Source organism: Danio aesculapii, chromosome 18, assembly GCF_903798145.1.
Source record: "Danio aesculapii chromosome 18, fDanAes4.1, whole genome shotgun sequence".
NCBI classification, from domain to species: domain Eukaryota; kingdom Metazoa; phylum Chordata; class Actinopteri; order Cypriniformes; family Danionidae; genus Danio; species Danio aesculapii.
The window spans coordinates 27,709,228-27,722,434 of record NC_079452.1 but is presented as its reverse complement, the minus strand read 5'-3'; the positions used below and the strand labels follow the sequence as shown (position 1 = coordinate 27,722,434).

General features: G+C 37.3%; 1 long non-coding RNA gene across 1 annotated transcript in view; it reads left to right on the top strand.

Annotated features, from left to right (window-relative positions):
- Positions 1-10,940, top strand: part of LOC130245232 (uncharacterized) — a 57,857-nt gene extending 46,917 nt beyond the window's left edge. Inside the window, exon 4 of the long non-coding RNA XR_008839315.1 lies at positions 10,752-10,940. This is a non-coding gene — a long non-coding RNA (uncharacterized LOC130245232). The remainder of the gene's footprint in view (positions 1-10,751) is intronic.
- The last annotated feature ends 2,267 nt before the right edge of the window (positions 10,941-13,207 follow it).

Here is a 13,207-nt window from a genome sequence, read left to right as displayed (position 1 = left end):
TCTGTATTTTCTTTGACATATTGATCACTCCAGCTATTAAAGACAGATCTGTCTCTGTCAGAAAGAGATGCATAAATGAGAACACTAATGAGCAGTTTATGAAGGCCATATCGCTAGCACCAAGTATATCTGCAGACTCTGTTGATTCTCTTCTTGATTTATTTAACTCTAAAGTTAAGAATGTCATAGATGACATTGCTCCTGTTAAAGCCAAGAAGATAACTAGCAGCCAAAGGGGATCTTGGACTAGGTCCCCAATAATACAAATGACGAAAAGACAGTGCAGAAAAGCTGAGCGTATGTGGAGAAAGACGAAACTAGTAGTCCATTATAATATCTATAAAGACAGTCTTCGTGCTTTTAATATGGAACTAAAAACTGCTAGGCAGACTTTCTTTTCAAGCCTTATAAACAGCAACGTAAACAATGCTCGTAAACTCTTTGCAACGATAGAGAAACTCACAACCCCCCCCAGTCGGATTCCCAGTGAGCTACTCTCTGAAAGCAAATGTAATGAGTTTGCTCATTTCTTTACTGACAAGATCAATAATATCAGAAAGACAATCAGCTCATCCAATCAGCCAAATTGTGTCGAAGTCAGACTAGCTCAACCACAACTTAAGAAATCAGACATTATGTCCGATTTCATGGCAATTAATGGCAAAATCTTAGAAGAGATCGTGCAAATTATGAAAACATCAACCTGCAGTCTTGACACGCTCCCCACATCATTCTTTAAAACGGTGTTTACCTGTTTAGAAATGGATCTTCTAAAAGTGGTAAATGCTTCACTTCTCTCGGGGATTTTTCCTAACTCACTTAAAACTGCAGTTGTTAAACCCCTCTTGAAGAAGAGCAACCTGGATAACACCATATTGAGCAATTACAGGCCCATCTCAAATCTCCCTTTCATTGGCAAAATCATTGAAAAAGTTGTTTTTAACCAGGTTAACAAGTTCCTAAACTACAAGGGGTGTTTGGACAATTTTCAATCTGGTTTCAGACCACATCACAGTACAGAGAGCGCCCTTATAAAGATAATCAATGACATCCGTCTAATAATTTCAATCCGGCAATAATTTCATGCACTCTCACAAATTCTCCCAAATATATTTTGAGGTCGCATAGATAAAATTTTGGCCGCATATGTGACCAAAACGGTCGCAATTTCAAGCCCTTATTAATGTCTTGTTCATTTAAAGTAGTATAACAAATATTTTTGGACATTTTGAGCTCATGTTTATCTCTTTCTCTTCATTTTATTTATATACAAAATCCTAAAAAAAAAAAAAAAGTTGAATATTTTTATTACAAAATAAAAATTTTTCAGTTTCACAGATCCAAAAAAAAGTCAAATGGTTTTGTGCAAATGCTGTGAGCAAATGTAAATAATGACAGCATTTTCCTTTCTAGTTATGCTATTTTTAGACGTGGCCACCTGAGACTCGCCAATGCGCTTCTGCTGCATTATTTTATTGTTTCCTCCACTGCAGTAATGTGTAGTAAAGCACATCAGATGAAGTCTCAGGTGTTTCATCTCATTCTGCTCTTCTGTGACCTTTAAAACAACAATTTCCTCAAATGCCAAAGAGACGCATTTCTTCATTTCACATGCAGGCCTGCTGGAGGAGCATGTCGATGCACTTCACATCAGTCATGAAACAACATTATGCAAAACATTGACATGGGGTTTTAATATTTCAAGTCATTGAGATTCACTGCAGTAATTACTTTCTTGCTCAGTATTTTTGTTTTGTTTTCAAGCACACGTAGAGTTGAAGTCGGAATCATTCTGCCTCCTGTGAAGCTTTTTTCTTTTTTAAATATTTCCCAAATGGTGATAAACAGTACAGGGAATTTTTCACAGTATTTCCTATAATATTTTTTCTTCTGGAGAAAGTCTCATTTGTTTTATATTGGCTACAATAAAAGGCAGTTTTACATTTTTTAAACCCATTTCAAGCAATATTTGTTTTGGATTGCCTACAGAACAAATTACTGGGTCCCACTCAGTGGTGTAGTCCTAAAAAAAAGGTGGTGTACTATTACCCACCCATCCCACCCATGCTGTATTATAATTTTACCTGAACGTTTCAGCGAGACATCATTCAGTTGACTTCGAAAAACAAATTAAGATGAGAGTTAAAAAAACATTTGGTATACAGTTAAAGGGGATGCGAATACATGTAATAAAGGGTAGTCTAATCAGCAAAACAAGTGAGTATACCGAGGGTATACGCAAGTATTGATCCTCAGAAGTCGTAATACCCAAACAGCTAGTGGAAAAAAGTAGGCATACTGAGTATACGTGCGTATAGCCCCGACTACACCACTGGTCCCACTTTATACTAAGTGTCCTTAACTAATATGCACTTACACTGAAAGTAATAATTCGTTACAATGTACTTATTGTATAAATACATGTATTTACTGCGTACTTATGCTCAATAAAATACCTGTATTACATTTGTAAATACACTGTTGACCATCCCTTACACCTTAACCCACCCTTAAACCTATCCATACCACCAAACCAGTCCATAACCCTACCCCTGTCCCAACTCAAGAGCACCACAAGTGTTCTCAAATACATCATGAACACAGTAAGTACATTGTATTTATTTATTTATGTAAGTACATAGTAGTTAAGGATACTTAATATAAAGTGGGACCAATTACGGTTATACAATAACTTGCCTAGTTACCCTAACTTTAGCCCAATTAAACTAGTTAAGTCCTTAAATGTCACTTTAAGTTGAAAAGTATCTTGAAGATCTAGTCAAATATTATGTGCTGTCATGATGGCAAAGATAAAATAAATCAGTTATTAGAAATGAGTTATTAAAACTATTATGTTTAGAAATGTGTCGCAAAAAAATATTTCTCTGTTAAATAGAAATTGAGGAAATTAAATATACAGGGGGCTAATAATTCTGACTTTAACAGTATGCAAGCTTTCTTAAAGATGCATTTACTTTACAGTAGATGCTAAGATATAAAGGGATAGTTCACCCAAAAATGGAAATTACCTCATAATTTACTCTTCCTTTATGAGTTTCTTATGTTGAACACAAAAGAAGATATTTTAAAGAATGCTCAAAAGTAAGGACAAATTACTATGAAAGTCAATAGGCAACCAGCATTCTTCAAAATATCTTCTTTTGTTTTCAACGAAGAAAGAAATTCAAATAGGTTTAAAACAAGTGAAGGGAGCGTAAGTGGATTTTCATTTTTGGGTGAACTATCCCTTTTAATATTGTTTTTGATTAAAACAAGAATAGATATCTGTCGTTGGGGTCTAAAAAAATATTATGGTGCAGTATTTTTCCATTACTGAAAATGTTATTTTGATCTATTATTTTATTTTTGGTCTCTCAAAGCACATCAACCAATGACTTTCATTATGAATCACCAGTGACCACAAGAACAAAAAATCTATTAAAGTTTCTGCAGATTTTTACTGATCTATTATCCCCCTTTTTACAAGATATCAAATAAGGCTACGTTTACACTGCAGGCAAATGTGCCCCAAATCAGATTTTTTGCCCACATGTAACTCAGATCTGTTTTTGTCTTGACAGTGTGAACAGCCCAAACTGCATGGAATCTGATCTTTTCACTTCAGATTTGTGCCACTTTCATATGTAGTATTAAATCAGACACAGATCTGATGTTTTGCAATCCGACCACAGTGTAGGATTATGTAGGATTTCATGTGACTTTTACATAATCTTCGAGCGACATGCGTCATCTTTCTGTGCTGCAAACATCATCTACTCCTTAGTATAGTAGAATGGCACACAGGGCAAATACTTTACCACAGAAAATTGGTTGTTCATTTTGAAAACTGGTGCTTGTTAACCGATCTGATTAACGATTGGGACACGGGTTGATCATGAAATTAAAGAGTGTCGGGGGGTGTTGCGGATAGGGGGTCTGTGCGCAAAGGAGGGGGCACTTTCTTTTTAAGGGTGAACTTTCTCTCCGAGAGAAAAAAAGGGCAGGTGCTCAAGCACCCAACCCCCCCTTCTGCACGTGCCTGATGTTTATAACAAAGTAACATGAAATAATGTCGTGGTCAGTTTCAGCATGCGAAATTCTGTCATACGGCGCTGCGAATAGGGGCGGGATTAAACAAGATGATTAGACGTTTAAAAAAAGCGAGCGATTGGTCCATATTTTATATTTCTGTCCAAAGAGGTCATGTTTTGATCCTCGATTGGTCTCACGCAGTCAAGTGATTCGATTTCGTAGGTCAGAGTTCACCAAGCTTGAACTTTGCAACGCAGCGAACTGCGAAACTTGTCGCACCAGCTTGCGTTTCCAGTCTGACGCATTCGCGTGCGTATGAATGAAAGTCTATGGGGAGAAAAGTCCAGTGTGACCGCAGATTAATACCGCAGTCACACTCAAGTTTGTGCATGTGAAATTCTGTAGTATGGCGCTGCGAAAAGGGGCGGGATTAAACAAGATTTTCAGACATTTAAAAAAGCGAGCGATTGGTCCATATTTTATATTTCTGTCCAAAGAGGTCATGTTTTGATCCTCGATTGCTCTCACGCAATCAAGTGATTTGATTTCGTAGGTCAGAGTTCACCAAGCTTGAACTTTGCAATGCAGCGAACTGTGAAACTTGTCACACCAGCTTGCGTTTCCAGTCTGACACATTCGCGTGCATTTGAATGGAAGTCTATGGGGAGAAAAGTCCAGTGTGACCACAGATTAATACCGCAGTCACACTCAAGTTTGTGCATGTGAAATTCTGTAGTATGGCGCTGCGAAAAGGGGCGGGATTAAACAAGATTATTAGACATTTAAAAAAGCGAGCGATTGGTCCATATTTTATATTTCTGTTCAGAGAGGTCCTGTTTTGATCCTCGATTGGTTTTACGCAGTCAAGTGATGCCATTTTGCAGGTCAGAGTTCACCCAGCTTGAACTTTGCAATGCAGCGAACTGCAAAACTTGTCACACTAGCTTGCGTTTCCAGTCTGACGCATTCGCGTAAATATGAATGGAAGTCTATGGGGAGAAAATCCAGTGTGACTGCAGCTTAACTCTGCAAACAGAGATAAACCAACTCCGCCTTCACAGTTCAGTCTGCGGCTGCTCATTAACCCTTGATGAGTTCACCACACCGGTGGGCAGAAAGATGGGCACCGTGGTTGTCATAAATCACAAATGATCAGTGTTTTCAATCACAAGAGACTTATTTTAGGTTTCAAGGGGCTAAATACACACTAGTAGTAGCAGAACAACCCTTTACAGTTCATGAAATACAATACGGTTGTCTAGAAAAGGGCAATAATCATATTAAGCATAGTCTGACAAGGTGTTTACTTCATATAGTACACACATTGTGTGCATAATTAGACACTTTGCGTTGTCCATAACTGTACTTTTGGGAGTTTGGGACCATGATCTGTTTACACTGCAAATCTGATATTGGCCATATTTATAACAACAATGTGGACATCTATACAAGAAAACCAGAGAAAAAAAATCTGATTTGAGCACTAAGCCTTGCAGTGTGAACGTAGCCTAAGTCTCTCAGACTTTTATCCTAATAATGGCGTTTAGGTGACTGTGGCTTTACATTCAAATGAGACTGTGCTTTTTTCAGAAGAGGGCGGAGCTACAAATGCCTGTGTGTCAGCATAGTGGCAGATTCAAAAACAAGACTAATGTCATATGCTAATGAGGGAGAAATGGTCACTAGTGGGCGGGGCTTTCCCCCTCTGATGACACGTACAAAGGGAGAATGTCAATCAAAGTGTTTCTGCAGTTTTAATCAAGTCGGATTATAACAAATAATAATAGTACATGTTTACCATTAGAAGATGGTCATATTCACACACTATTGGCACACGACTGTGTTTAAGGTGATTTTTTTTTTTTTTTGCATATCCTCCTGAGACTCCACCCATCGACTTGTGTCCTCTGTTGTGGACATTATGTTTTAATGAATTTTCTTTGACTTTTTTGAGCTACTCTGTCAAGTCATGTTGTATTGTTCAGAGTACATCCTGGGCTTTCCAGTGATATGTCATTTGATTGGCTGGCATGCTAGGAACCACTTCTTACACTGCATCCAAAATGGCCAGCAAACAAACACATACATTTTATAGGAAGGAGGGATGTATGTAAATATAGCTTTTTTAAATGTTTTTTACTATTATTATTATATATATATTTGTTTATTAAAGTGTCAGGAACAATACATTAGCTTTCAAAGCTGTTAATTTGTTTGTGTTTCAAAATATCACCCTTTTTTAAATGTCCACTAGTGGACACCAGGACCATCTTAATGTAACGTGAGGTCTGCATGTTGTAGGGGGCAGAACTGAAGCAGAGAGGATTATTTATAAGATAGTTGAGGGAGACTCTGATTTAGACAATTAGAGAATTAGAGACAATTAGGCAAGGCAAAGCAAGGTAAGGCAAGTTTATTTATATAGCACATTTCATACACAGTGGCAAAGTGCTTTACATAAACAAGAATAAAAGAAACAAGTATAAGAGAAAAAATAAATAAATAAAAATAAAGTAAAATAAATAAGCATTAAAGCAGATAAAATGTGTTATAAAAGAATGAAAAAGAAGAGAAAAACATAATAGTGCGATCTGTTGGTTGTAGCACAGTGCTCATTCAGTAAAGGCACAGCTAAACAGATGTGTTTTCAGTCTTGATGTGAATGTGCCTAATGTTGGAGCACATCTGATGATTTCTGGAAGCTGATTCCTGCAGCGAGGGGCGCTGTTAGTAGCTGAAGGCTGATTCACCCTGCTTTGACTGAACTCTTGGAATTTCTAGTTTATTTGATCCTAAAGATCTGAGTGATCTGTTAGGTTTGTATTCAGTGAGCATATCTGTAATGTATTGAGGTCCTAGGCCATTTAGTGATTTATAGACAGTGTTGTGCAAGTTACTTCCGAACTGTAATACATTACAGATTACTTATTACTGTGATTTAAAAGTAATCCCTTACCTTACAATATTACTGTCTCAAAATTGTAATATGTTACATTACTCTTATATTACTTTTTAGTTACTTTCACCAAAATAACTACAGAATTAAAACTTAACATTCTAAAATGACTAAATGTACTGCAGAGCATTTTACATCCAGTAGAAAGCGATATGATGTAGCAGAATGACGGTGACCTATCCAGGCTTCTAACAATATAGTATATATTTGGCAACGTGAAGGCTCAAGACAATGCAAGAAAGGATAAGAGCCAGAATCACAAATGATCAAAGTCTGTTGAAAGTATGGTAAAGGTAAAGTGATTATCTGGCAATATCTGTGAATAGCTTGGCTATTTTCATATTAGACACAACAGGCCTGTATGTAAACTCCAATGCCATGACCAGATGCATTTTTTTCTTAATCTTGCCATTATTCTATTCACTTTAAATTCAGGTTCACAACACAAAACTGTCATGCACAAAGTGAGCATGATGAACATAGCTTTCTCAATATAATGCTCGTGCACCGATTTCCTCTGTGGACAAAACTGCTTGTGAGCTCTCAAATATACGCTGCTCGCGTGCAAATTTTCTCATGCTCTCTCAAATATGCACTGCTCACGCACAAAATTTCTTGTGCGCTCACAGTACACTACTCGCTCAGTGAGATTATATGCAGACTCACAATTTGTGTCTTGTGTTCCCTCTTCCTTTCATGCTTTTTGATATAATTTATATTTCTACACTATTTATTAACAATAACCAAAATACTAAAATAGACTTACATATTAAATTTTTAATCTAATCCACTATAACCTTTTTTGTTGTTTGTTATATGATGAAATATTTCCAATTTCAAACACTTAAGACACATAGAAAAGAAGTTAAATGCAAAGAATACATTTTTAAAAAACATTTATTAAACATCCAAAAGGTGCACCATACTAATCAAATAAAACAACATTTAAACAAAAATATAACGAATGCAAGCAGAAATGTAACCGATAAAAATAGAGGAAAACTTGATGAGGTATTATAGCCTACTGAACTATTCACTCCTCAAATAAATCTCACTATCAATCCCATTTTATCATGGCAACTAAAATAAATTGAACACGTCTCTGTTGTCTTCCACATTGCTGATGAGATTGTGGAGGACATTTTCCCTGTCATGTACAGTGTTTTGAACAGTTCTACAGTAAAGTACTTCAATTAATCAGTTGTGCTAATACTAGTTGCTATGGTAACACAAGCGTAATATAAACAAATTACCCAGTGCTGTAGTTTTTTTTTTTACAATATAGGGTATACTATACTACAATTCACCACACTTTACTGTAGTAAAACTACACTTGTATTTCATTTTATCAGTTCACTATTCTTAATACTACAGTATGCTGAAGCATTCATTAACAAATTGTAAATAATACTAGCCTAAAACATAGGCAGTATATCTAACACTCAAAACACAAGTATTTATTATAGAATTTATCATAACCTTTTAGTGTTTCGTGTATTGCTAATAAATACTGTAGCAATATATAAACCATATCAACATTCTTGGGATAACCAATTGAACAGGAGGATCTCTGGTGAGCAAAAGCACGAAAAGAAGAGGAAACATGAGGCACAAAATGTGAGTCTGCATCATCTGACGGAGCCAGAGCAGATCATTCGCACATGAGCAGCCGTGTTTTGAGTGCATGCGACTGCGAAAAAAAAATTCCGGTCGAGTTGTCCACGAACAGAGAATTACATGAATGCGCTCTTGTAAAACTGCGCTTACGACTGTTGTCAGTGAAATAACGCCATATGCACATACGTCCATCTCGCGAATGTACTGTCTTCTGCTCATCTATTTTGCCGCTTTTCCGCTGCACGTCAGGGCTTGACCTTACTGTGAACCGGGCTGAGCCAATAGCCTCGGACCTCGAGCTCAGAGGCTGAAATCATTCCGCGTTCAAAGTAAAAAAGTTCCAATAGCCTGAGGGATATTGATGACAACACGCGCATATATTCACTAACCACGAACAGAAAATAGAACTTACTTGCGGCATTTTTTATTTGGTAATGTCTTGCGGGCGAAAAGTTTGTTGTAACGCACGCGTTACTGAACATGTACCGAGTAAAATATTACTGAAAATGTATAAGTAATGCCTTACACTACTGCGTTACTGGAAAATGTAATACATTACTGTAATACATTACTTTTGTAACGCATTACTCCCAACACTGTTTATAGACCAGTAATAATATTTAAAATCTATTCTGAATGTAACTGGGAGCCAGTGTAAAGACCTGAGGACAGGTGTGATGTGCTCTGATTTCCTGGTTCTGGTCAGAATCCTGGCCGCAGCGTTCTGGAGGAGCTGCAACTGTCTGACTGTCTTTTTGGGAAGGCCAGTGAGGAGGCCGTTACAGTAATCCACCCTGCTGCTGATAAAAGCATGAACAAGTATGAACAAGTCAATTAGAGAATGACAATCAGTTTTAAATCAATTATATGTAAAATGGATTAACATCGCTTCTTTTTTGAGTTCGGCTCTCTTTCAGACTAACCTGTTTCAGGAATTTCAATACAAAAGGAAAAGATGGCTTTTGTTTTGTTTTTGTTACATTAATATTGGATTATTATCCCTTTACAGCCATATCCTGTACAGTTTTGTTGAATGGTGATCGTTTCGAACTAAAAGGGTCCTGTGGTCCACTACAGTGGACATACTGTAAAATTAAAAATAAAAACTTAATGTATAATCTATAAATTGTAGAATTTTTTAAACACGAAGGATGTAGGAAACCACAGAAAAAAAAGAAATAAAAATTCTTTGGCTCTCAGGAGGATAATAGAGCCTCTTAGTGATGTTTTATAAACAAATTTCAGGAGGAGCACGCGCAGAAGTTTCAGTATCAAATACGTCATTGACAATTATTCTATTATCCAATCAGTTCCTGACCAAACCCCTATATATACCAAAGCTGTCTTACCTGCAGCATCTTACGACTATAGCATCCCTCCACCACCCCGTCACCTCACCTCTTAAGCGTTACAATCCCGGGGGGAGCATTCTGGGGCCGGGCTAGATACTTTGCTCGAATCCCGATTCCTCTCTGTTTCCTGATAAGAGGAATAACTCGAGTTTGGGTGTCTTCCCCGAGCTCAGAGCCCTCTCCCCGGACAGCACGCCAAATACGCTTTATTCTGAAACTATTGCAAGTGTGAACTCGTGAAAAATCTTCTATACTATAAAAAATCTTCTATATAAAAGTCACAACAATATTAAGGATGTGCAAAACATCTGTAATAAAAAAAACAAGACAAAAAAACTAAGTTAAAATACAGTTTTGTCGATACGAACTCTTTTACAGAGTACTGTGCTAACTCTGTATACTCAACAATTGCAGAATGAAATGGCTTTTAATGAAGCACGCATTCACTAGCAGAGGAAAAATGAGAAATGATGCTAAACGCTTGTCATTTACTGTCAGCCGGCATGCTGCAATGAATATTCCCATGGTGCCGAGCTTCTATTATGTTGTTAAGGATATTATAATATATATCTGAGCATTGCAGCACTCGTGATGAATTACCTCCAGTTACTTTCTATTTCCCACAGCTGTGGAAGATGCATCATATGTGCTGTATGAAATCTGAGTGTGCACGCGTGTGTAAAGCCCTGCGGTCATGCGGCATGCGGTGGGATTTTCCTGTGTGAGTGTATTTAGGTCATGGAGGGACTCGCCGTGAACCACGATTGATGCTTAAATGTCTCTGACTCTTCTAGAGCAAAGATGCTTGAGCGGATGAGGGAGATTGATGGGTTACATCACTGGAGAGGAGGAGAGAGGAGTACACTGGATAGGTGAGAGAAGCTTCACAGTTAAACAGCTGAGAGCGCAAGTGCCACGTTTTGCTGAATTTAATTGCTTTGACAAACTTTTTCCCTTCACTTGTTGCGAAGAGGATTTTCTTCCTTTGTGCTTTTTGTGTTGTATTCTAGTACATGAATCTTACAGTGGCCGAGAGCTTAACATGCTGCAGTTTTAGAAAACACATACAATTACAACAAACGACAAAAAATTACAAAAAAACTTCATTGATTTGACAGCATACGTGTTGCCGATCCTCACAAAACAAACAAATTAAAGGGCACATAGGTTAGCCCTTTTTTCATATTTAATATAAGTCTTTTGTGTCCCCAGAATGTGTCTGTAAAGTTTCAGCTCAAAACACCCATCAGATTATTTATTATAGCTGTTTGAAGTATCTCTATTATAGCTGGAAAAAAGGTTTTGCTGTTTTTTTGTACTGGCCCTTTAAGGCTAGTCCTCCCCGCCCACCGTTCCCACGTGCCTGTCAGCAATCGCCGCCCTCGGCTGCCTCAGGAAGCAGATCTCACGTGTGTGAGAAATACTACAGTAAGAACTTTAACAATCAGTATTTGATGCATTTTTTTGTGGATTTGCAACAATGAGTCACACACAATGTTATTAGTCGCACACACACAGTGCCATTCACGCACACACACAGCAAGGACACAAACACATAGCGCACACACATACACACACACAAACACAAAGGTAGCGCAGACATACACGCATAGCTCAGACACGCAGACACACACAGAGAGAGAGAGAGAGAGAGAGAGAGAGAGAGAGAGAGACAGGGCGTTAAGCTTTGCACTCGTTTTGCACGCATAGGTGACATGATACTGGTAATCTCCACTGCTGTATGGATATCTCTTATATTAATGTACAAAATAAACCTGATTTATCGTCCACAAACCGGGATTGAAGCGTCTTCTTTTAAAATTGTTCTGACACGCGGCTGTGCTGATAAAGCTGAAGTAAATCGCTGTAATTCATTACACACATGCTCTGTTTTAAAACATGTTAAACTTGTGAAACTCACTCTTGATCACGTTTGATGATGATTGATGAACCTAGCAAACTGAACAGAACTTTTATTCCTGGTTGCTTCGCGCACGTCTGGTCTTGGTGATATGATTATACACATGACTACCGGACATGTTAATACACGCAGCTGTCAAACAATATTGGTGGGCGGGGGGACCGCACTCCTACGTAAAGTTGCAGTCGATCTGAAAACAGCTCCAATTGGTCCACCGTTTTTATGTTGTTAAATTTGAAAAAAAAAGGACTGGGTGTGTTTATTTCACCCCAATATGACGGTCTATACACTATACTTACACACATTTCTGTCCAAACAGCTTGAAAAGTAGATTTTTCACCATAGGTGCGCTTTAAGAAAATGTGGTACGTTTTCTTGCAACGCAAACAAATTTAAAAAACGCTCTGGTGTGTGTTTCCCAAACAACGACATAACCAACACAATCTCACGGCAATTCGTAACTTTTTGCTTTAGTGGCCAATTCGGATGAATTCGTACGATCTAATTCAGACAATTTAGTACGATTCGCTCATTCCCCAATGACGGTTGGGTTAGATACCACACCTTCTTTTTAAAATCATACAATTTCGTACAACTGAACTCGTACGAATTCGTACGAATTAGCCACTAAACTGACAAAACGTAAAATACTTACGTTTTCTCGTGAGATCAGGCTGACATAACTCGTGACTGGGAAAAGAACGATGTAGTGACGAGTGTTTCCCAAAACCATAGTTTCTCTGTCGCAGATCCATCGTTTTAACCACATTACCATGATGCTCTAAATGGGGTAGAGTAACAACTTCTTTAGAGAAAGTCCCCATAACTTTTTTCATGCAAATTGTTTTACACGCACATGCCTTTTTTAAAATAAAAAAAAAATCTAATATTAGTTTTGCTAAAAACATGCTCTTGTTTTCCATATTAATTGAAATACAGTTGCAATCCGAATTATTTAACCCCCTGAATCATTAGCCCCCCTGTTTATTTTTTTCCTCAATTTCTGTTTAACACAGAGATATTTTTAACACATTTCTAAACATAATAGTTTTAATAACTCATCTCTAATAACTGATTTATTTTATCTTTGTCATGATGACAGTAAATAATATTTGACTAGATATTTTTCAAGACACTTCTATACAGCTTAAAGTGACATTTAAAGGCTTAACTAGGTTAATTAGGTTAACTAGGCAGGTTAGGGTAATTAGGCAAGTTATTGTATAATGATGGTTTGTTCTGTAGACTATCGATAAAAATATGGCTTAAAGGGGCTAATAATTTTGTTCTTAACATATTTATTAAAAATCTAAAAACTGCTTTTATTCT